This window comes from Scylla paramamosain, unplaced genomic scaffold, assembly GCF_035594125.1.
Source record: "Scylla paramamosain isolate STU-SP2022 unplaced genomic scaffold, ASM3559412v1 Contig25, whole genome shotgun sequence".
NCBI lineage: Eukaryota > Metazoa > Arthropoda > Malacostraca > Decapoda > Portunidae > Scylla > Scylla paramamosain.
In genome coordinates, this window is record NW_026973690.1 from 550,001 (window position 1) to 565,000 (window position 15,000).

General features: G+C 41.4%; 1 long non-coding RNA gene across 1 annotated transcript in view; it reads right to left on the minus strand.

Moving 5' to 3' along the window:
- LOC135097576 (uncharacterized) overlaps positions 1–11,611 on the minus strand; it is a 17,228-nt gene extending 5,617 nt beyond the window's left edge. The window contains exon 1 of the long non-coding RNA XR_010265820.1: positions 11,525–11,611. This is a non-coding gene — a long non-coding RNA (uncharacterized LOC135097576). The remainder of the gene's footprint in view (positions 1–11,524) is intronic.
- Positions 11,612–15,000: the final 3,389 nt, after the last annotated feature.

Sequence of the window (15,000 nt, forward strand, 5' to 3'; positions counted from 1 at the left end):
CTGCCATTGCTGCTACTACTTCTACTACTAATAGTACTACCACTACTAACTACTACTATCACAAGAACAAAAAGAAAATCATAAACCTGAGCTACAACATTATTATTATTATTATTATTATTAGTAGTAGTAGTAGTAGTAGTAGTAGTTGTAGTCGTAGTAGTAGTAGTAGCAGTAGCAACGGAGGTAATAACAATAATAATAATAATAATAATAATAATAATAATAATAATAATAATCAAAATAATAATAATAAAAGGGTACAAACAAGTACAGCATCTCGGTATAGAAACAAAATGGCATGCTGTACAAAAGAAAAAAAAAATTCACTTCCACTTTTTTTTAATTAGCGCAAAAGTGCTAATACTAATCTTCTCTTAAGTGACTATTTTGTCCCACGTCTGTGCTGAGATGATTATACCACTTTTTTCCCTTCTTACCGGGTGATGTGCGGTGGAGAATGTGTGTGGTGGAATATGCTGTTAAGTGTAGTGATAATGACGGTGTGATGGTAGTAACGATGATGGGTGATGGTGATTACACAATACCATGGAGAATGATGAGTGGCGGTGGTGAAGTTGTATGGTGTACGTATGTAATGGTTTGGAGTATGTATTGTGCGTGTGTTGACAAGAATGGCTGTGGTGTGATGGTGAGGATGGTGTTCTATGGTTGGAACAGTGTATGGTGACATGTGAGAATGGTGTAGTGGCAGGCTTGGTGTTGAGTGGTGGTGGTGTAGTGGTGGTGGGGATGATATGAATGGTGGGGTGGTGGTGGTGAAGTTGTGGAGTGGTGGTGATGGCGTGGGATGGTAGTGGGGATGGTATGGAGTGGTGGTAATGGCGTGGAGTGGTGGTGATGGCTTGGAGTGGTGGTGGGGATGGTGTGGAGCGGTGAAGATAGCGTATAGTGGTGTGCGGATGGTGGCAATGGTGCAGCGTGAGGGCGGACAAGACACAGGAACTTTAAGACGAGTTATGAGTGTGAACGCAGTCTGACCTCACAGCCGTTTTCTTTGCTCTACATATATCTCATGTCCAGAATGTCTCTCGATATCGGCAGCGTCCCGGCAACAGCAGATACATAAAGCAAAAAATTTAGAAGAAACCAAGATTTCCATGGATTTTTCCTAAGGCGCTCTCGAGCAGAAAGCTACGGCAATAAGTGAACGGCCACAGGGAGCTTTCAGAACTGTCAGAAAGAGTGCACGCATCTACGTCATTCCCAGCGGCGAAATTCAAGTATCCAGAATCAAATCTGGAGCCTCTGGGGAAAGGTGGCGATGTTTGTTGAAAATTAAATTAACGTTTCCTGTCGCCTCCAATCTATCTTCTGTATATTCCGCCATACTCTTATTAGAAATTCAGTAGCCCTAATAATTTCCTCCCCTTGGTGTGGTTCTGGCTATGCTGGACAGCTACCGTACGCATCTAAGCCTTTTCAAAACATCTGATTGGCTGTACGTACAAAAAGGCCAGATTCAGGATGCTTGGATACTCTATAAATAGTCCACGCTTGGTCTGAATGTCTTCTGATGGTCACCAGTGAAGGCGTCAAGTCGTTCGTTGCCGCCAGACCTCCGCCGCAGCAGACCCGCCGCCAGCAAGCCCCTGCAAGGCTCCTCTGACCTCTTCCCGTCAGACCGGATCGCCTCCTTTCGTCTCCATGAAGCGAAAGTAAAAGTGGCCTCGGCCTTATCGCTGGTCGTACCGCAAGACCAAGTAAAGTAGCAGTGCCTGGCGCGGCTCAGCAGCTGAGGATGCGGGAAAGATCGGAGGGAGGAAGAGATGCTGGGATGTGCAAGAGAAAAGAAAGGAGAGACCGCAAGAGGGAAGAGAATAGGGAAGCAACACCAGGAGGAGGAGGAGGAAGAGGAGGAGAGGCTTAAGACACGTCTCTGGCACAACAGAGACGACGGTGACTGACGGGTCTCCGACAGTTACTTGGCCAGACCAGGGTGGAGGCACCGTCGCGGGAGGAACACGAGAAGGGAGAAGGAAACGACGAGGAGGAAGATGACTCCTATGATAGCCAGATGCAGGAATAGTAGCAGGAGAATGAGAATGAAGAAAACAGGAAACAAAACAAGGGCTTGTAAAGGAGTCTATTGGTTCACAACATAATGGACTGTTTAAGAAGTTAATACTCTAATCTGTAAATAGATCTTCACTATTGATGTTAAGTTAGGATAAGAAAATATGTAGAAGGATGAGAAGAAAGAAAAAGAAGTAGAGGAGGAGGAGGAGGAGGAGGAGGAGGAGGAGGAGGAGGAGGAGGAGGAGGAGGAGGAGGAGGAGGAGGAGGAGGAAGAGGAGGAAGAGGAGGAGGACAACGACGACGACGACGACGACGACGATGAAAGCGACGAAAGAGATTAAACGACTTAAAGCAAAAACGAATAAAAATCGAGAAGGTGGAATGAGAGAGAGAGAGAGAGAGAGAGAGAGAGAGAGAGAGAGAGAGAGAGAGAGAGAGAGAGAGAGAGAGAGAGAGAGAGAGACATGACAAAAACGAAAGGACACCAAAAGAGAACTTATAAATACCAAACTTAGAGAATGCAAGAAAACGAAACAAGGACAACACAAGCATTCTGGGAGCATGAAAAATGTCAAGCCCACACACACACACACACACACACACACACACACACACACACACATACCACCACCACACCAAGACACCAGCGCAAACACCAACACCAGTAACGAGGCAATGATTTCAATCCCATAAAAATAATTACCGAGCACCAGAAGTTGAGCAAACAATCAATACAAGCCACTTAAAACTTCCCGGATCCCGTTAAGAAGACGAAATAAGAGCGAACATTACCAAGAACTGTAGGGAAAGTTTCAGGCGAGGCGGAGCGCTTCAGTTCTTCGGCAAAACAATATTATGCTAAGACTCCTTCAGCCGCGGGTGGGCGTTGTAGCAGGAGGCACAGCGACAGGTGCTAGCCACAAGGATGGTTCCTCCCAAAACCAGTGATTCGTGGGCTCACTCGCCTCCTCCTCCGCTGCTTTCAGACACAACACACGCCTCCCCTCCTGCCTCCCTGAGCCCTCCCTCCTAGGTCAACACAGTGAAATGGGAGAAAAAACCACAGCCAACTATACTTGTCCTAAACCTTTCTTTCATATCCTCTCTCTCTCTCTCTCTCTCTCTCTCTCTCTCTCTCTCTCTCTCTCTCTCTCTCTCTCTCTCTCTCAATCCAGTTCTTTTGAGAGTACGCATGAAACTATTGTAAATTTCCTTCTTTTACATCAACTTCCACTGACAATAAATACAATAAATAAATAAAAAATTTCGGTATATAATCTCACTACAATAGATAATAGCATTACGTATGCTAGGCACAAACCTTAAATTCAAAGCAAAATCCTCAGATCCTCCCCTAAACACTCTCGTAAGAAAAGACACGACTCAAAGGGAACAGAAAAACATACCCCACAGTAATCTTAGTAAGAGGAAGATGCTGAAATATAAATGAAAGCAAATGAGGTAGGGGAGAGCGGGGCTAGTTGCATCGCGGGTAAGTTGCATCAGTGAGCATAACTGGCAACTCAGCGGCTGCATTAGGGTGACAGGCGGTTCAAAACGTGTGTTGGTCAGTGCGGACATCGCTGCGGCAGAGGGAGGTGGATTGCGCAAGTGCCCTTGAATTTATGAGAAATTTACTGATTTCGGCCTTGGTAAGTAATTTTTTTCGATTTCACAATTTTTCTTGTACCTCATATATATATATATATATATATATATATATATATATATATATATATATATATATATTAGTAACAGTGTTTTGAAAATAGCTATATAATTCTGTACTATATGCAATTATTTCTCTTACAAATTTGCATTAGAATGACCGTTAGTATATATTTAGCTGGCGATCAAATTTTGGTTGCTGTGAGGGGGCAAGTTGAATCATTCGTGACGGGGCAAGTTGAATCATGATTCGACTTGCCCCATTAGTAAATTTATTTCATTATTATAGACTATTCTTATGCATTCAACTCGTTTTATTTATTTCAGAAAGGGTTCTGAACTACAAAAGAAAGACTGAACGTGGGTCAGCAACACCCCAACTAATGCAGGAGGCTGCTGATTTTGTTCGAAATAAGAATAAATCAGTGAGAGAGTCCGCACAACTGTTTGGTGTCCACTACTCAACCTTACAACGATTTATTCACAAAACCTCTGGCAACACTGCTTAAAACAATACACATGTAGGATATGCCAAACCAAGACAAGTATTTACATGTGAGCAGGAAGAAGAATTAGTATCCTATCTGAAAACAGCAGCAGCAATTTATTTTGGTCTTTCTCCGAGAGAAGTCAAGGAACTGGCTTTCAAATGCGCCAATGAAGCAAAGATAGAAATGCCTGATAATTGGCGCAATGATAAATATGCTGGAAAAGACTGGTTTTCAGGTTTCATGAAGCGACATGGACAAGAACTCTCAATTAGACAACCTGAAGCGACAAGTTTGTCCAGAGCTACAAGTTTCAACAAGCATAATGTAGAGTTATTTTTCTCCAAGCTTTCTTCTCTCATGGATAAGTATAAATTTGAACCTCAAGACATATGGAATGCTGATGAAAGTGGAGTGACAACTGTTCAGAAACCTCGTGCAGTGGTAGCAGTTAAGGGCACAAAGCAAGTTGGCTCTCTTACCTCAGCTGAGAGAGGACAACTTGTTACATTTTGTGTTGCTGTCAGTGCCATTGGAGGGTCTGTTCCTCCCATGTTGATATTTCCACGGAAAAACTACCATGATCATTTCATAAGGGATGGCACAGAAGGATCAATTGGAGCCTGTCACCCTTCTGGATGGATGACACAGGATAACTTCTTACTGTTTATGAAGCATTTCATTAAGCATACAAAAGCAACTGTCGAGAAACCTATCTTGCTGTTGCTAGATAATCACCAATCTCATGTTAACTATGATGTTATCACATTATGCAAGGAAAATGGAGTGGTTTTGCTGTCATTTCCTCCACACTGCTCCCACAAGTTGCAGCCCTTAGATAGGTCAGTTTATGGACCTTTCAAGCGTTACCTGAGTTCAGCTCAGAATGACTGGTTACGGAGTAATCCTGGAAAAAGAATGACCATTTACGACATTCCTTCTCAAGTAAAAAAAGCTTTTCTGAGAGCTTCAACTCCCATTAACATCACGAGTGGCTTTAAAGTCAGCGGCATCAGTCCTTTGAATACAAATATCTTTGATGACTGGGAGTTTGCTCCCTCTTCAGTAACGGATCGCCCAGTGAGGCAGCAATGTGAACAGGATGCGGCCAAAGCAATACAAGATGTCTCAGAGGTTTCAAAATCGGTAGATGAACATTGGTTTTCTTCCACTTCTGCATCAATGGAACCCCATCCTTCCTCTTCTACAGCCAGTGAACCCCTTCCTTCCACTTCAACTGCAGTAGGACCACAACCAGCAGTAGCTTCTTTCATTACTGATCAAGTTGAAACTGCAAATGTTGGTGAGTCTTCCCTTTGCCCAGAAAAAATCATGCCACATCCAAAAGCAACACCTCGGAAAAAGAAATGTAATACAGGCAGAAAAGCACGTAAAAGTGCCATATTAACAGACACACCTGAAAGAAATGCTCTGTTTGCTGAAGCCATTAAGAAAAAAAACAAAAAGAATGATGTCAAAGAAAAGAAAGCCACCAAGAAAAGGAAGCAGGAGTTTTTACACAAAGTTCGATCCAAAAAACCTGTTGAAAAGTACGACATATCCAGCTCAGACGACGAAGACTGGTATTGTCTGATTTGTGTAGAACCATATTCCAATAGCAGGCCCCGGGAGAAATGGATTCAATGTAGTACATGCAGAGGATGGTCTCATGAGGAATGTTTGGGAACAGATGGAGGTATAATTTTATATTATATTTGTCATAACTGTGAATCTGATGATGAATAAATTTAAGGTTCATCGGTTCAGTTTATTGTGGATTTCTATTTTCTTATCACTTAAATAAACTCTCAAAAGTTATAGTTTGTTTATGATGCAACTTGCCCCTCATACTGATGCAACTTGCCCCGCAGATGGGATAAGTTGCATCAAATATTTTTTTAGATATATATCAAAATTAAGTATATAAGAAATGATTTTCATTAATATATACGCATGTGAACTTGATGATGAGGTCTAGCATATTTATATACGACAACTGAATTTCACTTGAATGAATTATACACAATTCTGTAGAAGGAAATGTAAAATTTGATGCAACTAGCCCCGCTCTCCCCTATCAAGGCTTTCAACAGGTCAGAGGCAAACTTTTCAGTCTTCATCATCACGAAATATGTGTCAGTAAGATTACGGTTTTAAATAATTTCATGTTAAACTCTTAGGCAATTGAGTGTTATTTAACTCTTAGATGACGAATAGCAGTATAAAGATATTTCTTCACTGAACTAACCCTGAATGATTTCACTGAGAGAATATGGCCCTCCAGATACTAAAAGGCTTGAACTTCTCACTCATTTCTTATGCAACCACTGATGTCTTTTGTAAGTGTACCGCAAACTTGTTCCAGACCGTCTTATTATTATTTATTTATTTATTTATTTATTTATTTATTTATTTTATTTATTTTATTTATTTATTTATTTTTTGGTGGGGGACGCCAAAGCAATTAGAGCTTATCAAAGCTTCAGAGAGAGGAAAATATTTCTTTCCTCATCCTGTATTCCCTCATTTGTGTAACCAATATAACATTAAGAATATTACAAAGTACACACACACACACACACACACACACACACACACACACACACACACACACACACACACTGGTGGACGACCAGCTGACCTGGAAGCAGCATGTCGCCAGCACCGTGAGATCAGCTACCTACAGGCTGTACATGCTGCGCAGACTCAGGTCGCTGGGGACGCCGACAGATGAGTTAAGGGGGGTGTACCTTACCTTCATCCTCCCCAAACTCATGTACGCCTCCCCAGCGTGGTCCTCCTCCCTCACACACACTCAACAGCTACAGCTAGAGAGTGTGCAGAAAAGGGCGTGCAGGGTCATCCTTGGCCCTGCATACACCACCTATGAAGAAACCCTGGCCACCCTGAGTCTGTCCAGAATATCCACCAGGCACCGAGAGGCTCTGGAGAAGTTTGGGAGGGGACTACTGCATCATCCGCGTCTCAGAAACATGCTGCCGCCCGACGCGCCTCGCCCTGTCCGTGCCACCAGACACCACAACAAAATAACGCCCCTGAAGGCGCCGCGCACGGACCGGTACAGACTCAGTGCGATTCCCACCATGGTGCGAGCCATCAATCAATAGTATTTCCCTCCTAGATTAGACTTACCTTTAGGATTAATGTTAAGTTTTTCCCCATCCCCTATGTACATTTTCAGTTTGTCAACTGCCTAAATAATAAACCGTTTATTATTATTATTATTATTATTACACACACACACACACACACACAATTCACGATATTTATTTGTATTTACTTTATTTATTTACAAGATAATTTGATAGTAAAGTTCGAACAATTCTGCCTCCCTCAGCCAAACTACCTGGTTATGCGGCTGGACATGAAATGAGATAATAACATAAGAAAATAAGAGAAGCCTACACGTGTCACTCCCTGCAAGAAGCACCTATTTATTTCCACCAATCATCCTCATTCGTAAACTTGTCTGATCATCTCTTCAACCCCCCTAACGACTCAGCACTTAAAATCTGATTATCAAATCTATTCCAATCATCTACGATTTTGTTAAAGATCTAATTTCTTCCTATCGCTTTTCTAAATCTAACTTGATCAATCTTGGACCCATTATTTTTTGTCCTTTTCTGATTACTGACCCTAAAAATTCTGCTTATGTTACTCGTTATATCACCAATAACACTTTTAAGGCCTCTATTAGATCCCTTCTTAATTACACCTCTCTAAAGAATCTAAATTATAAAAATGAAAGGCACATCAGGAGCTGGCAATCATTTTCGCAAGGCGACACTGACTGCTTGTCTCCGAATAGTACTTAACTATTCTGTACCCAAGGTGAGGGAATAACACATGGCCGGAGGTAACGTGAATATTCATCGTCTCTCGCGCAGTTTGATCCTAAGTAATGTAATGCTATTATGTACTCAGGACTAGTGACGTTTCGCTATATTGCCGATGGAATTAAGTATGGTAGAACAAGTAACTGCCATCCCTCAAATTTGTCCTAAAAGTAGTGGTAAAAGAATATTCAACGTTTTGTTTGATATGGCTGTTCTTTAATACTCAGAGCACTGCAAAAAAAAAAAAAAAAAAAAAAAAAGCTGAAATCATGCAAGGCGAACGGTAGAGAGAGCGTTTGCCATCTCTCAAATCAATTCTGAAAGCAGTGATAAGAGGATACCTTTCGTAGAAAATTGCTTAACGTTTTGCTGTTAATATTCACTGTAATAAATGGTTGAGATTATGCATGGCGAAAGCTAAAGTTACCATCCCTCGAAACAACCCTGGAAGTAGTGTTAACAGATATATTTTACATATGATTGCTTAACCCTTTGATTGCTGTGGTCTTTCTTTAATATTCAAAGTACTGCAATAAATAGTTTAAATGTGATAAAATTATGCATGATTAAAGCTAAAACAAATATTTACCATCTCATCAATCAGCCATGAAAGTAGTGGCAATAAATTGTTTGCATGTACACGCAGAAAAATGGGAGCAGATTAATTTTGTCTCTTCTTGGCAACAGAACTACGTAAGATACTGCAGTACGAACGCAAATGTCTATAAAAGGTGTGCCGCAATCGAAGTCACATTCTGTCCCTGCGTTAAGGCAAAATCACTCTGGTGCGCCACTCATACAAGGACCAAGGAGGGGGGGAGGGGAAGCTGAAGGCCAAGCTGCAATACAACTTTGGGAACACAACAAACTTTTCCTCTCATTCCGTCCAGAAAACAATCATCACAATCATTGCATTCATTTCCCACGCACCGATTACCAACCTTACTATATTTATCCTAAGTCGGAAAAACCTTAACAGGAATTAGGAAGCTCGCGTGTCTCCTCACCCGGAACACCTGCACGAGGGGCATCACAAATTCAACACTGAATAAATAATAAATAAAGAGTCTCAATAATTAATGAGTGACTGTATCTTGTACGCACTTGTCCCGCTTGTATTAATGAACCAATCTGGGACTGTCACAAACTGTCCTAAGAAACGATCTGAAGAATCCACAAGGGACGGGCAGCTGTCTACTGTTCAAACTTACACACTTACTCATAGTTTCTTCAATGACTTCCTGAGTAAAATTTTACTTAACTACAATTTAGTTTCGCTGCTTTATAATAACTCATTTAAAGCGGCTCAGCCACCTCCCTGTGCCTCAGGCCACCCTGCTCATAATGCCGTCGCCCATGCTTTGAAAACGCATTAAGACCAGTAAATAGTTTAATGGGAGTTTCTGGCAGGCTGCCCGCTCACTTAGGCCAGCTTGCTGGGTAGCGGCCTTGACCGAGGTCGTATCCGCTGCAGCTGTATGTGGCCGCCGTTTTAAGCAAGGAGTGGAATTTGATTTCAGGACAGAAAAGGCACCACACTACCACGTGGGGGCATAACCAACTGTTTGCTGCGGTGTTCCTGCGTCACTTTCTTTACGTGCTGAATCTCGCGTGTGCTAATGTGGTGCACACTTGTCCTGCAACTTCCTGTTTGGGTTATTCGTTAAAACAGCGCACATAAATACAGTCGTGCAGCCTGCGTGCTGTTCAGTAATAAAGGAACGTTTTAATTTAGAAAAAAAAAAAAAAAGAAAGGAGATTGTTATATGGTTACATCCTGGCAGGCTCGCAAAAGGTTCAACAATTAAAACATGCATTCCAGGAAAAATGTCGAAACAACAGAAAGGTGCCTGGGATTTGTGAAACATTGCCTTGCATCACAATGACTGCCAATTTCGCGCTGGCGTTGCATATAAACGTCACAGGTAAATACAACGCATGTGCTGTAAAATAATCTACAACTGATTATCCTTGATAGAAGACAAACATAAGATTAAGCATGCACAGAGGAGAGGAAGGGAAAGCAGTCTAAGTCTACATGTGGCATAAAGACATCTACATAAATGCATGGCGGCACAGCAACACAAAAGCCCAGAGGAGGAGGGCAGCAACTTTATTTTCCTACGAGAACCAGTTTAATTTGTAATACCCTCACAGCCCTGCGCAGCTCTCTCACTCAGCAGAAGTGAGTGGAAGGGGTACACACAAAGACTATATAAAAAGTTAAATGTTTGGGTTACACGGTCTCCTGAAAGACGAAAACGAGGCAGGCAGGAATGTGAAGTCCTGATGTCATAGATCCCCTCTGGTTTAATGTCACAGATCTCTCCTCTAGTTTGATGTTCTCATTCAGAGAAATATATACAATATGACGCTTGCGTGTGTGTTGTCAACGTTATACCAGGATTCATAATGTAAGATCCAACTCTGCATATTTCATAGCAAATTATTTACTTATAACTGCCCAACAAGCTACTACGTGCTACTCGTCTCCCCTTTCCCCTGTCCCTTTTGCTAGGCCCAGTGCCCTAGTTAGGAGAGGTGCTGGGGTGGGCAGATGAAGCGCCACCTACCATCCCCCTCTCCCCCTCCTCCCACCATGCCCCGCGCCTCCCGTCCAGTACTTACATAGCCTTTCACGGATCTATCTGAGGCACTTAACAGCAGTTAACGCTGACACTTCACATCAACGAATGCAAAAAAAACGTTACGTGTGTTTAACCTGAAACCATTAACTCATGTGCACCATGCGAGCCTTTGATGTGTGTGTGTGTGTGTGTGTGTGTGTGTGTGTGTGTGTGCGCGCGAGGCCGGCAGCAGTGTGGGTTAGTGTGCACCTGGATGAGAGAAGGCCAGCGTGAAGAGAAATGTTTCCCTAACACGTTCTGTTTGGTAACGAACCTCAGATGGAGTTAAAACAATTACATGAAGACTTGTTCCTTTCACTACCTCCCCCTCCCTCCCTCCCTCCTAGCACTCAGAAACGTGGCCGACAAGGGGTATTTAATTAAAGCCTACGTCTAGGAATTTAAAAAATGTCGCTAATCTCTTATAGACATCTTAACCTTCACGAATGTAGGTGCCTTTGAATGTATGTTTGCCTGGCTTTCTTTACCTACTTCAGACGATAGGATCCGTGCTTTGTGTGCCTGCCTGCATATGCTACACCCGCCTTTAAGTTATCTTCGGGGGCGCCCAACAATATTTGCCTCACACGTCGTTCACGGGGCTTGTTACAAAAACATGACATTTTATTTTGACTATTAAAGAAGAGAACAGTACCCATAACGCTATTTGGTCAAGGTCTGTCCGACTCTGATTTCCTTGAAAAGTGAGCATCCGTCCCTCCCGCTCGGCCAATGGGCAACCGAGCCTTTCTAGTTTTTCAAATACATGTTTCTCCTCCTTCTCTCTCCTGTCAAAGCTCACGAGAAAATATTATGATACTCCGACATCCCATGCACTCACCTGCGTCAAGAAAATTCATGTTGAACTTGAATGAATGTAAATACTTATAAAGTTACAGCACGACACACACACACACACACACACACACACACACACACACACACAATGCTTACGCGTGATACTGGATCACATGGCACCACGCGTTCACCCACTGCGCAGTCCGCCGCCGCCTCCATCTCCTCCTCCTGGTCCCGCATCCTCGTTCCGAGTTATTTATAATGTTTAGCCTCTTACCTCTAGTTTCAAAGGTCTTTGGCATAATGTTGTACAGGAGAGTTGCTATTGCAAACACACCCAAGTTAGTACTTAGCTAAAGTTTCTTCTTGTGTTGTTAAGTTATAATAATTCTCTGAAGGAAACGATCCCTTGGCAAGTTTGGCGATCGCCTATTTTCGCGTGTGTAGTTCCCGCTTTTTCTTCCTCTATTCCCGCTTTATGGTATATTAGTAAACAGCAAGAGAGAGAGAGAGAGAGAGAGAGAGAGAGAGAGAGAGAGAGAGAGAGAGAGAGAGAGAGACGACTATTCCTCTACCTCCCTCCTACCTTGCCATCAATTGAGTCTTCTCGTTCACACCTAAGCACATCATCATGTCATATTTCTCGTCCCTGCACGAGTCGCGGTAATAGCGAGGCATGGCTGGAGGGGAGACACAAAGTCTAGAATACTTAATTGGCAATGCTCTCTTCGGAGCAGATTTTTTTCCCTCTTTCTCTTTCCCCCTCTTTTTTTTTTCTCTCTTTACTAAAGCGGCAATCTGGGAGCTTTGTTCTGTTCACCTCTGTTTTACAGTTATTGTTCCTTCTCATGCAGAAAGTACAGATGCCTGCGGAAAGAAAATATACGAATAAAAACGCAGAGAGACAAACGCTAAGCTGCTGTTTTACACAAAGCTCACCTTTAATCTTTTAAGCCTTTGAGTTTTGCAGGCGAGGACCCTCAGGCGCTCCACTCAGCACAGGACCGACTGGGACATTTGAATTACCAGTTTAACTTTTCCAGGTTCCTCCAGCCGGACATTTCTTGCCAGTCCCGCCACGTAGGAGCATCATCATCATTGTCAGCCTCTACGAGTCCTCGGCAGGATAAGGACCTCTCCCCCAACCTCCTCCACTCAACTCAGTCGGATGTCTGTCTATTCCAGGGCCTTTGGGAAGACCTTACCTCATCTCTCCATTCCTCTGCTACGTTTGATGTACACAGACACAAACTCTACGTTGTTTTGTCTTGATGTGGAAAAGACCTCAGGCTCGAATTGTGGAACGCTTTGTTCTCTCACAAGGAATATTTTCACTTACTGCACGGATCATACGTCGGATTTCTATAAGTTATTTTTCTTTTCTTATTGGTGGTGGAGAATCCTTGCAAGCCTGTTATTGCTATTATTGGACTGCTATTGGTATTGTTGCAACGTAATGGGCTGCTATTCCTGTTGCTATTAATTATTGCCATTACTATATACTACTATATATTACTTATTGCTATTACTATAGTGTAATTAGTATTACTAGACTGCTATCACAATTGTTATTACTACACTGTTATTGGTATTGCTGCAATGGATAGTAGATTGGCATTCTTACTCCTATTACTAGATTGCTGTTGCTATTGCTAGATTAATGAAAACATCAGAGGCATTAGTGTTAATAAGTGTGGTTTATCTTTATCCGCCCCCACCCAACACCTGATTTCCATTACTGAAGCAGTTCTCTTGCTCGTATCATCAACACTAACAAACTAGTTCACAATCTTCCTCTACTTTAATTCTTTACAGTGAAAATTTCTATGGTGTTCCCTTCTAACTGTCTCCTGTATTTTGTGCCGTTAAAAAAGGGAGAGGTGAATGGGGAGAATTCTTGCTCACTTTTATCTGGTCATCTAATACGTAGTAGAAGTTGTATGCAGATCAGCAGATGCCCTTGTTGTACGGCTAACATTACTGACTTACAATATTTTTTTTAATGGATTGTTCAATTTTATCTGGTTCTCTAGTACACAGCTTAATGGTAGCAGTGTGTGTTTCAGGAGATACCCTTGTTGACGAGTTAAAATTATTGACTTCCTATGTATTTCTATTCTACACATTCCTGGAAACACAAAATCAGCTAGTTCTTCTGAAGCAAAAATACTTAACAGGGGAAAAAAATACTGACCTATATATTTTGCGTCTATTCCTGACATACAAAACCAACATGTTTTTCAGAAGCAAAAATATTTCACAGGGAAACGAAAAGTTAATAAAAAAACAATCGGAAAGACGAATACCCGTGCAGTACTCCAGGTGTGTCTGATGCATGGATGGATTATTCCACATACGGTCGCTTCAGTTCCATCGTTCAGCTTCCGTAAGGCGAGAATGAAGCAGGAAAAAAAAAGAGAGGAATTGAGCACCATTACTCCCGCCACGGGCCTTGTTTTAAAACGTGTAAAATGTAGATGAACGAGATTGGAAGAATGAGGTGCCGACGCTCGCATCCCGCTAGGAAAAAAAAAAAAAAAAGAGTAAAAAAGTAAAAAAGTAAAAAAAAAAAAGAAAATGCAATGCAACGCCACGCTCAAAAAAAAAAAAAATAAAATAAATAAATAAAAAAGAGTTTGGTTTAATTGCAGTTCAGTTCCCTTTTTTCCATGAACGTAATTGTTTATGCCAGACGTCACATTCTGTTGATGCTTCCAGTGGATATAACAGTCAGACATGATCCACATCACGCGCAACAATAAATTAATAAATAAATAAACAAATAAATGCAACATAATAAAAAGGTTCGGAAAAAAACTTCGTTTTATCTCCTTTTACATAAAACTACACATGTACATGTGTAGCATTTGTATTGTGCATAGTTTTTTTTTTATTAGGTGTTACTCGTGTATTATTATTTCTTTCATTTGCGCATTTTGAAATCGGGCTCTGATACTAAATGATGTTTCCGATATTAATTATTTCTTATACTGACTACTCTCTATTTTTTATATTTTCTGAAATTATTTGTAATTTCTTTGACTTGTGTGTTTTGAAATCGGGTCCTGATATTGATCATTATTTTTTTCTGGTATGAAATGTTATCTTTTATATCGATTTTTTTAAATTGATTATTACTTCTTCCTGTTATTAATTATTATTTCTGAAGCTGATTATTGTTCCTTTCATTTGCATATTTTGAAATCGGGGACTGATGTTAAGCACATACTTAAAAAAAAAAAAAAAAAAAAATGTATATCTTAAATCATAAAAGCATTCAACTCTCGGAAACACAATACAACAAACATGACATTCCTGGATTCCAACTCAAAGAAATTAAAAGAAGCAATTATACGAGCCAAGACTCATGTGATTATAGCCTCAGAAACCAAAACCCACGCATAATAATACTTTCCAGAGCTCCGGAGATTACTTCATTGACATCCCGAGCCTTCGAGAAAGCAGCAATCGTTCAATCGTTTAATTGAGGAGTTTAAGATGTCAATATTATACGGTATT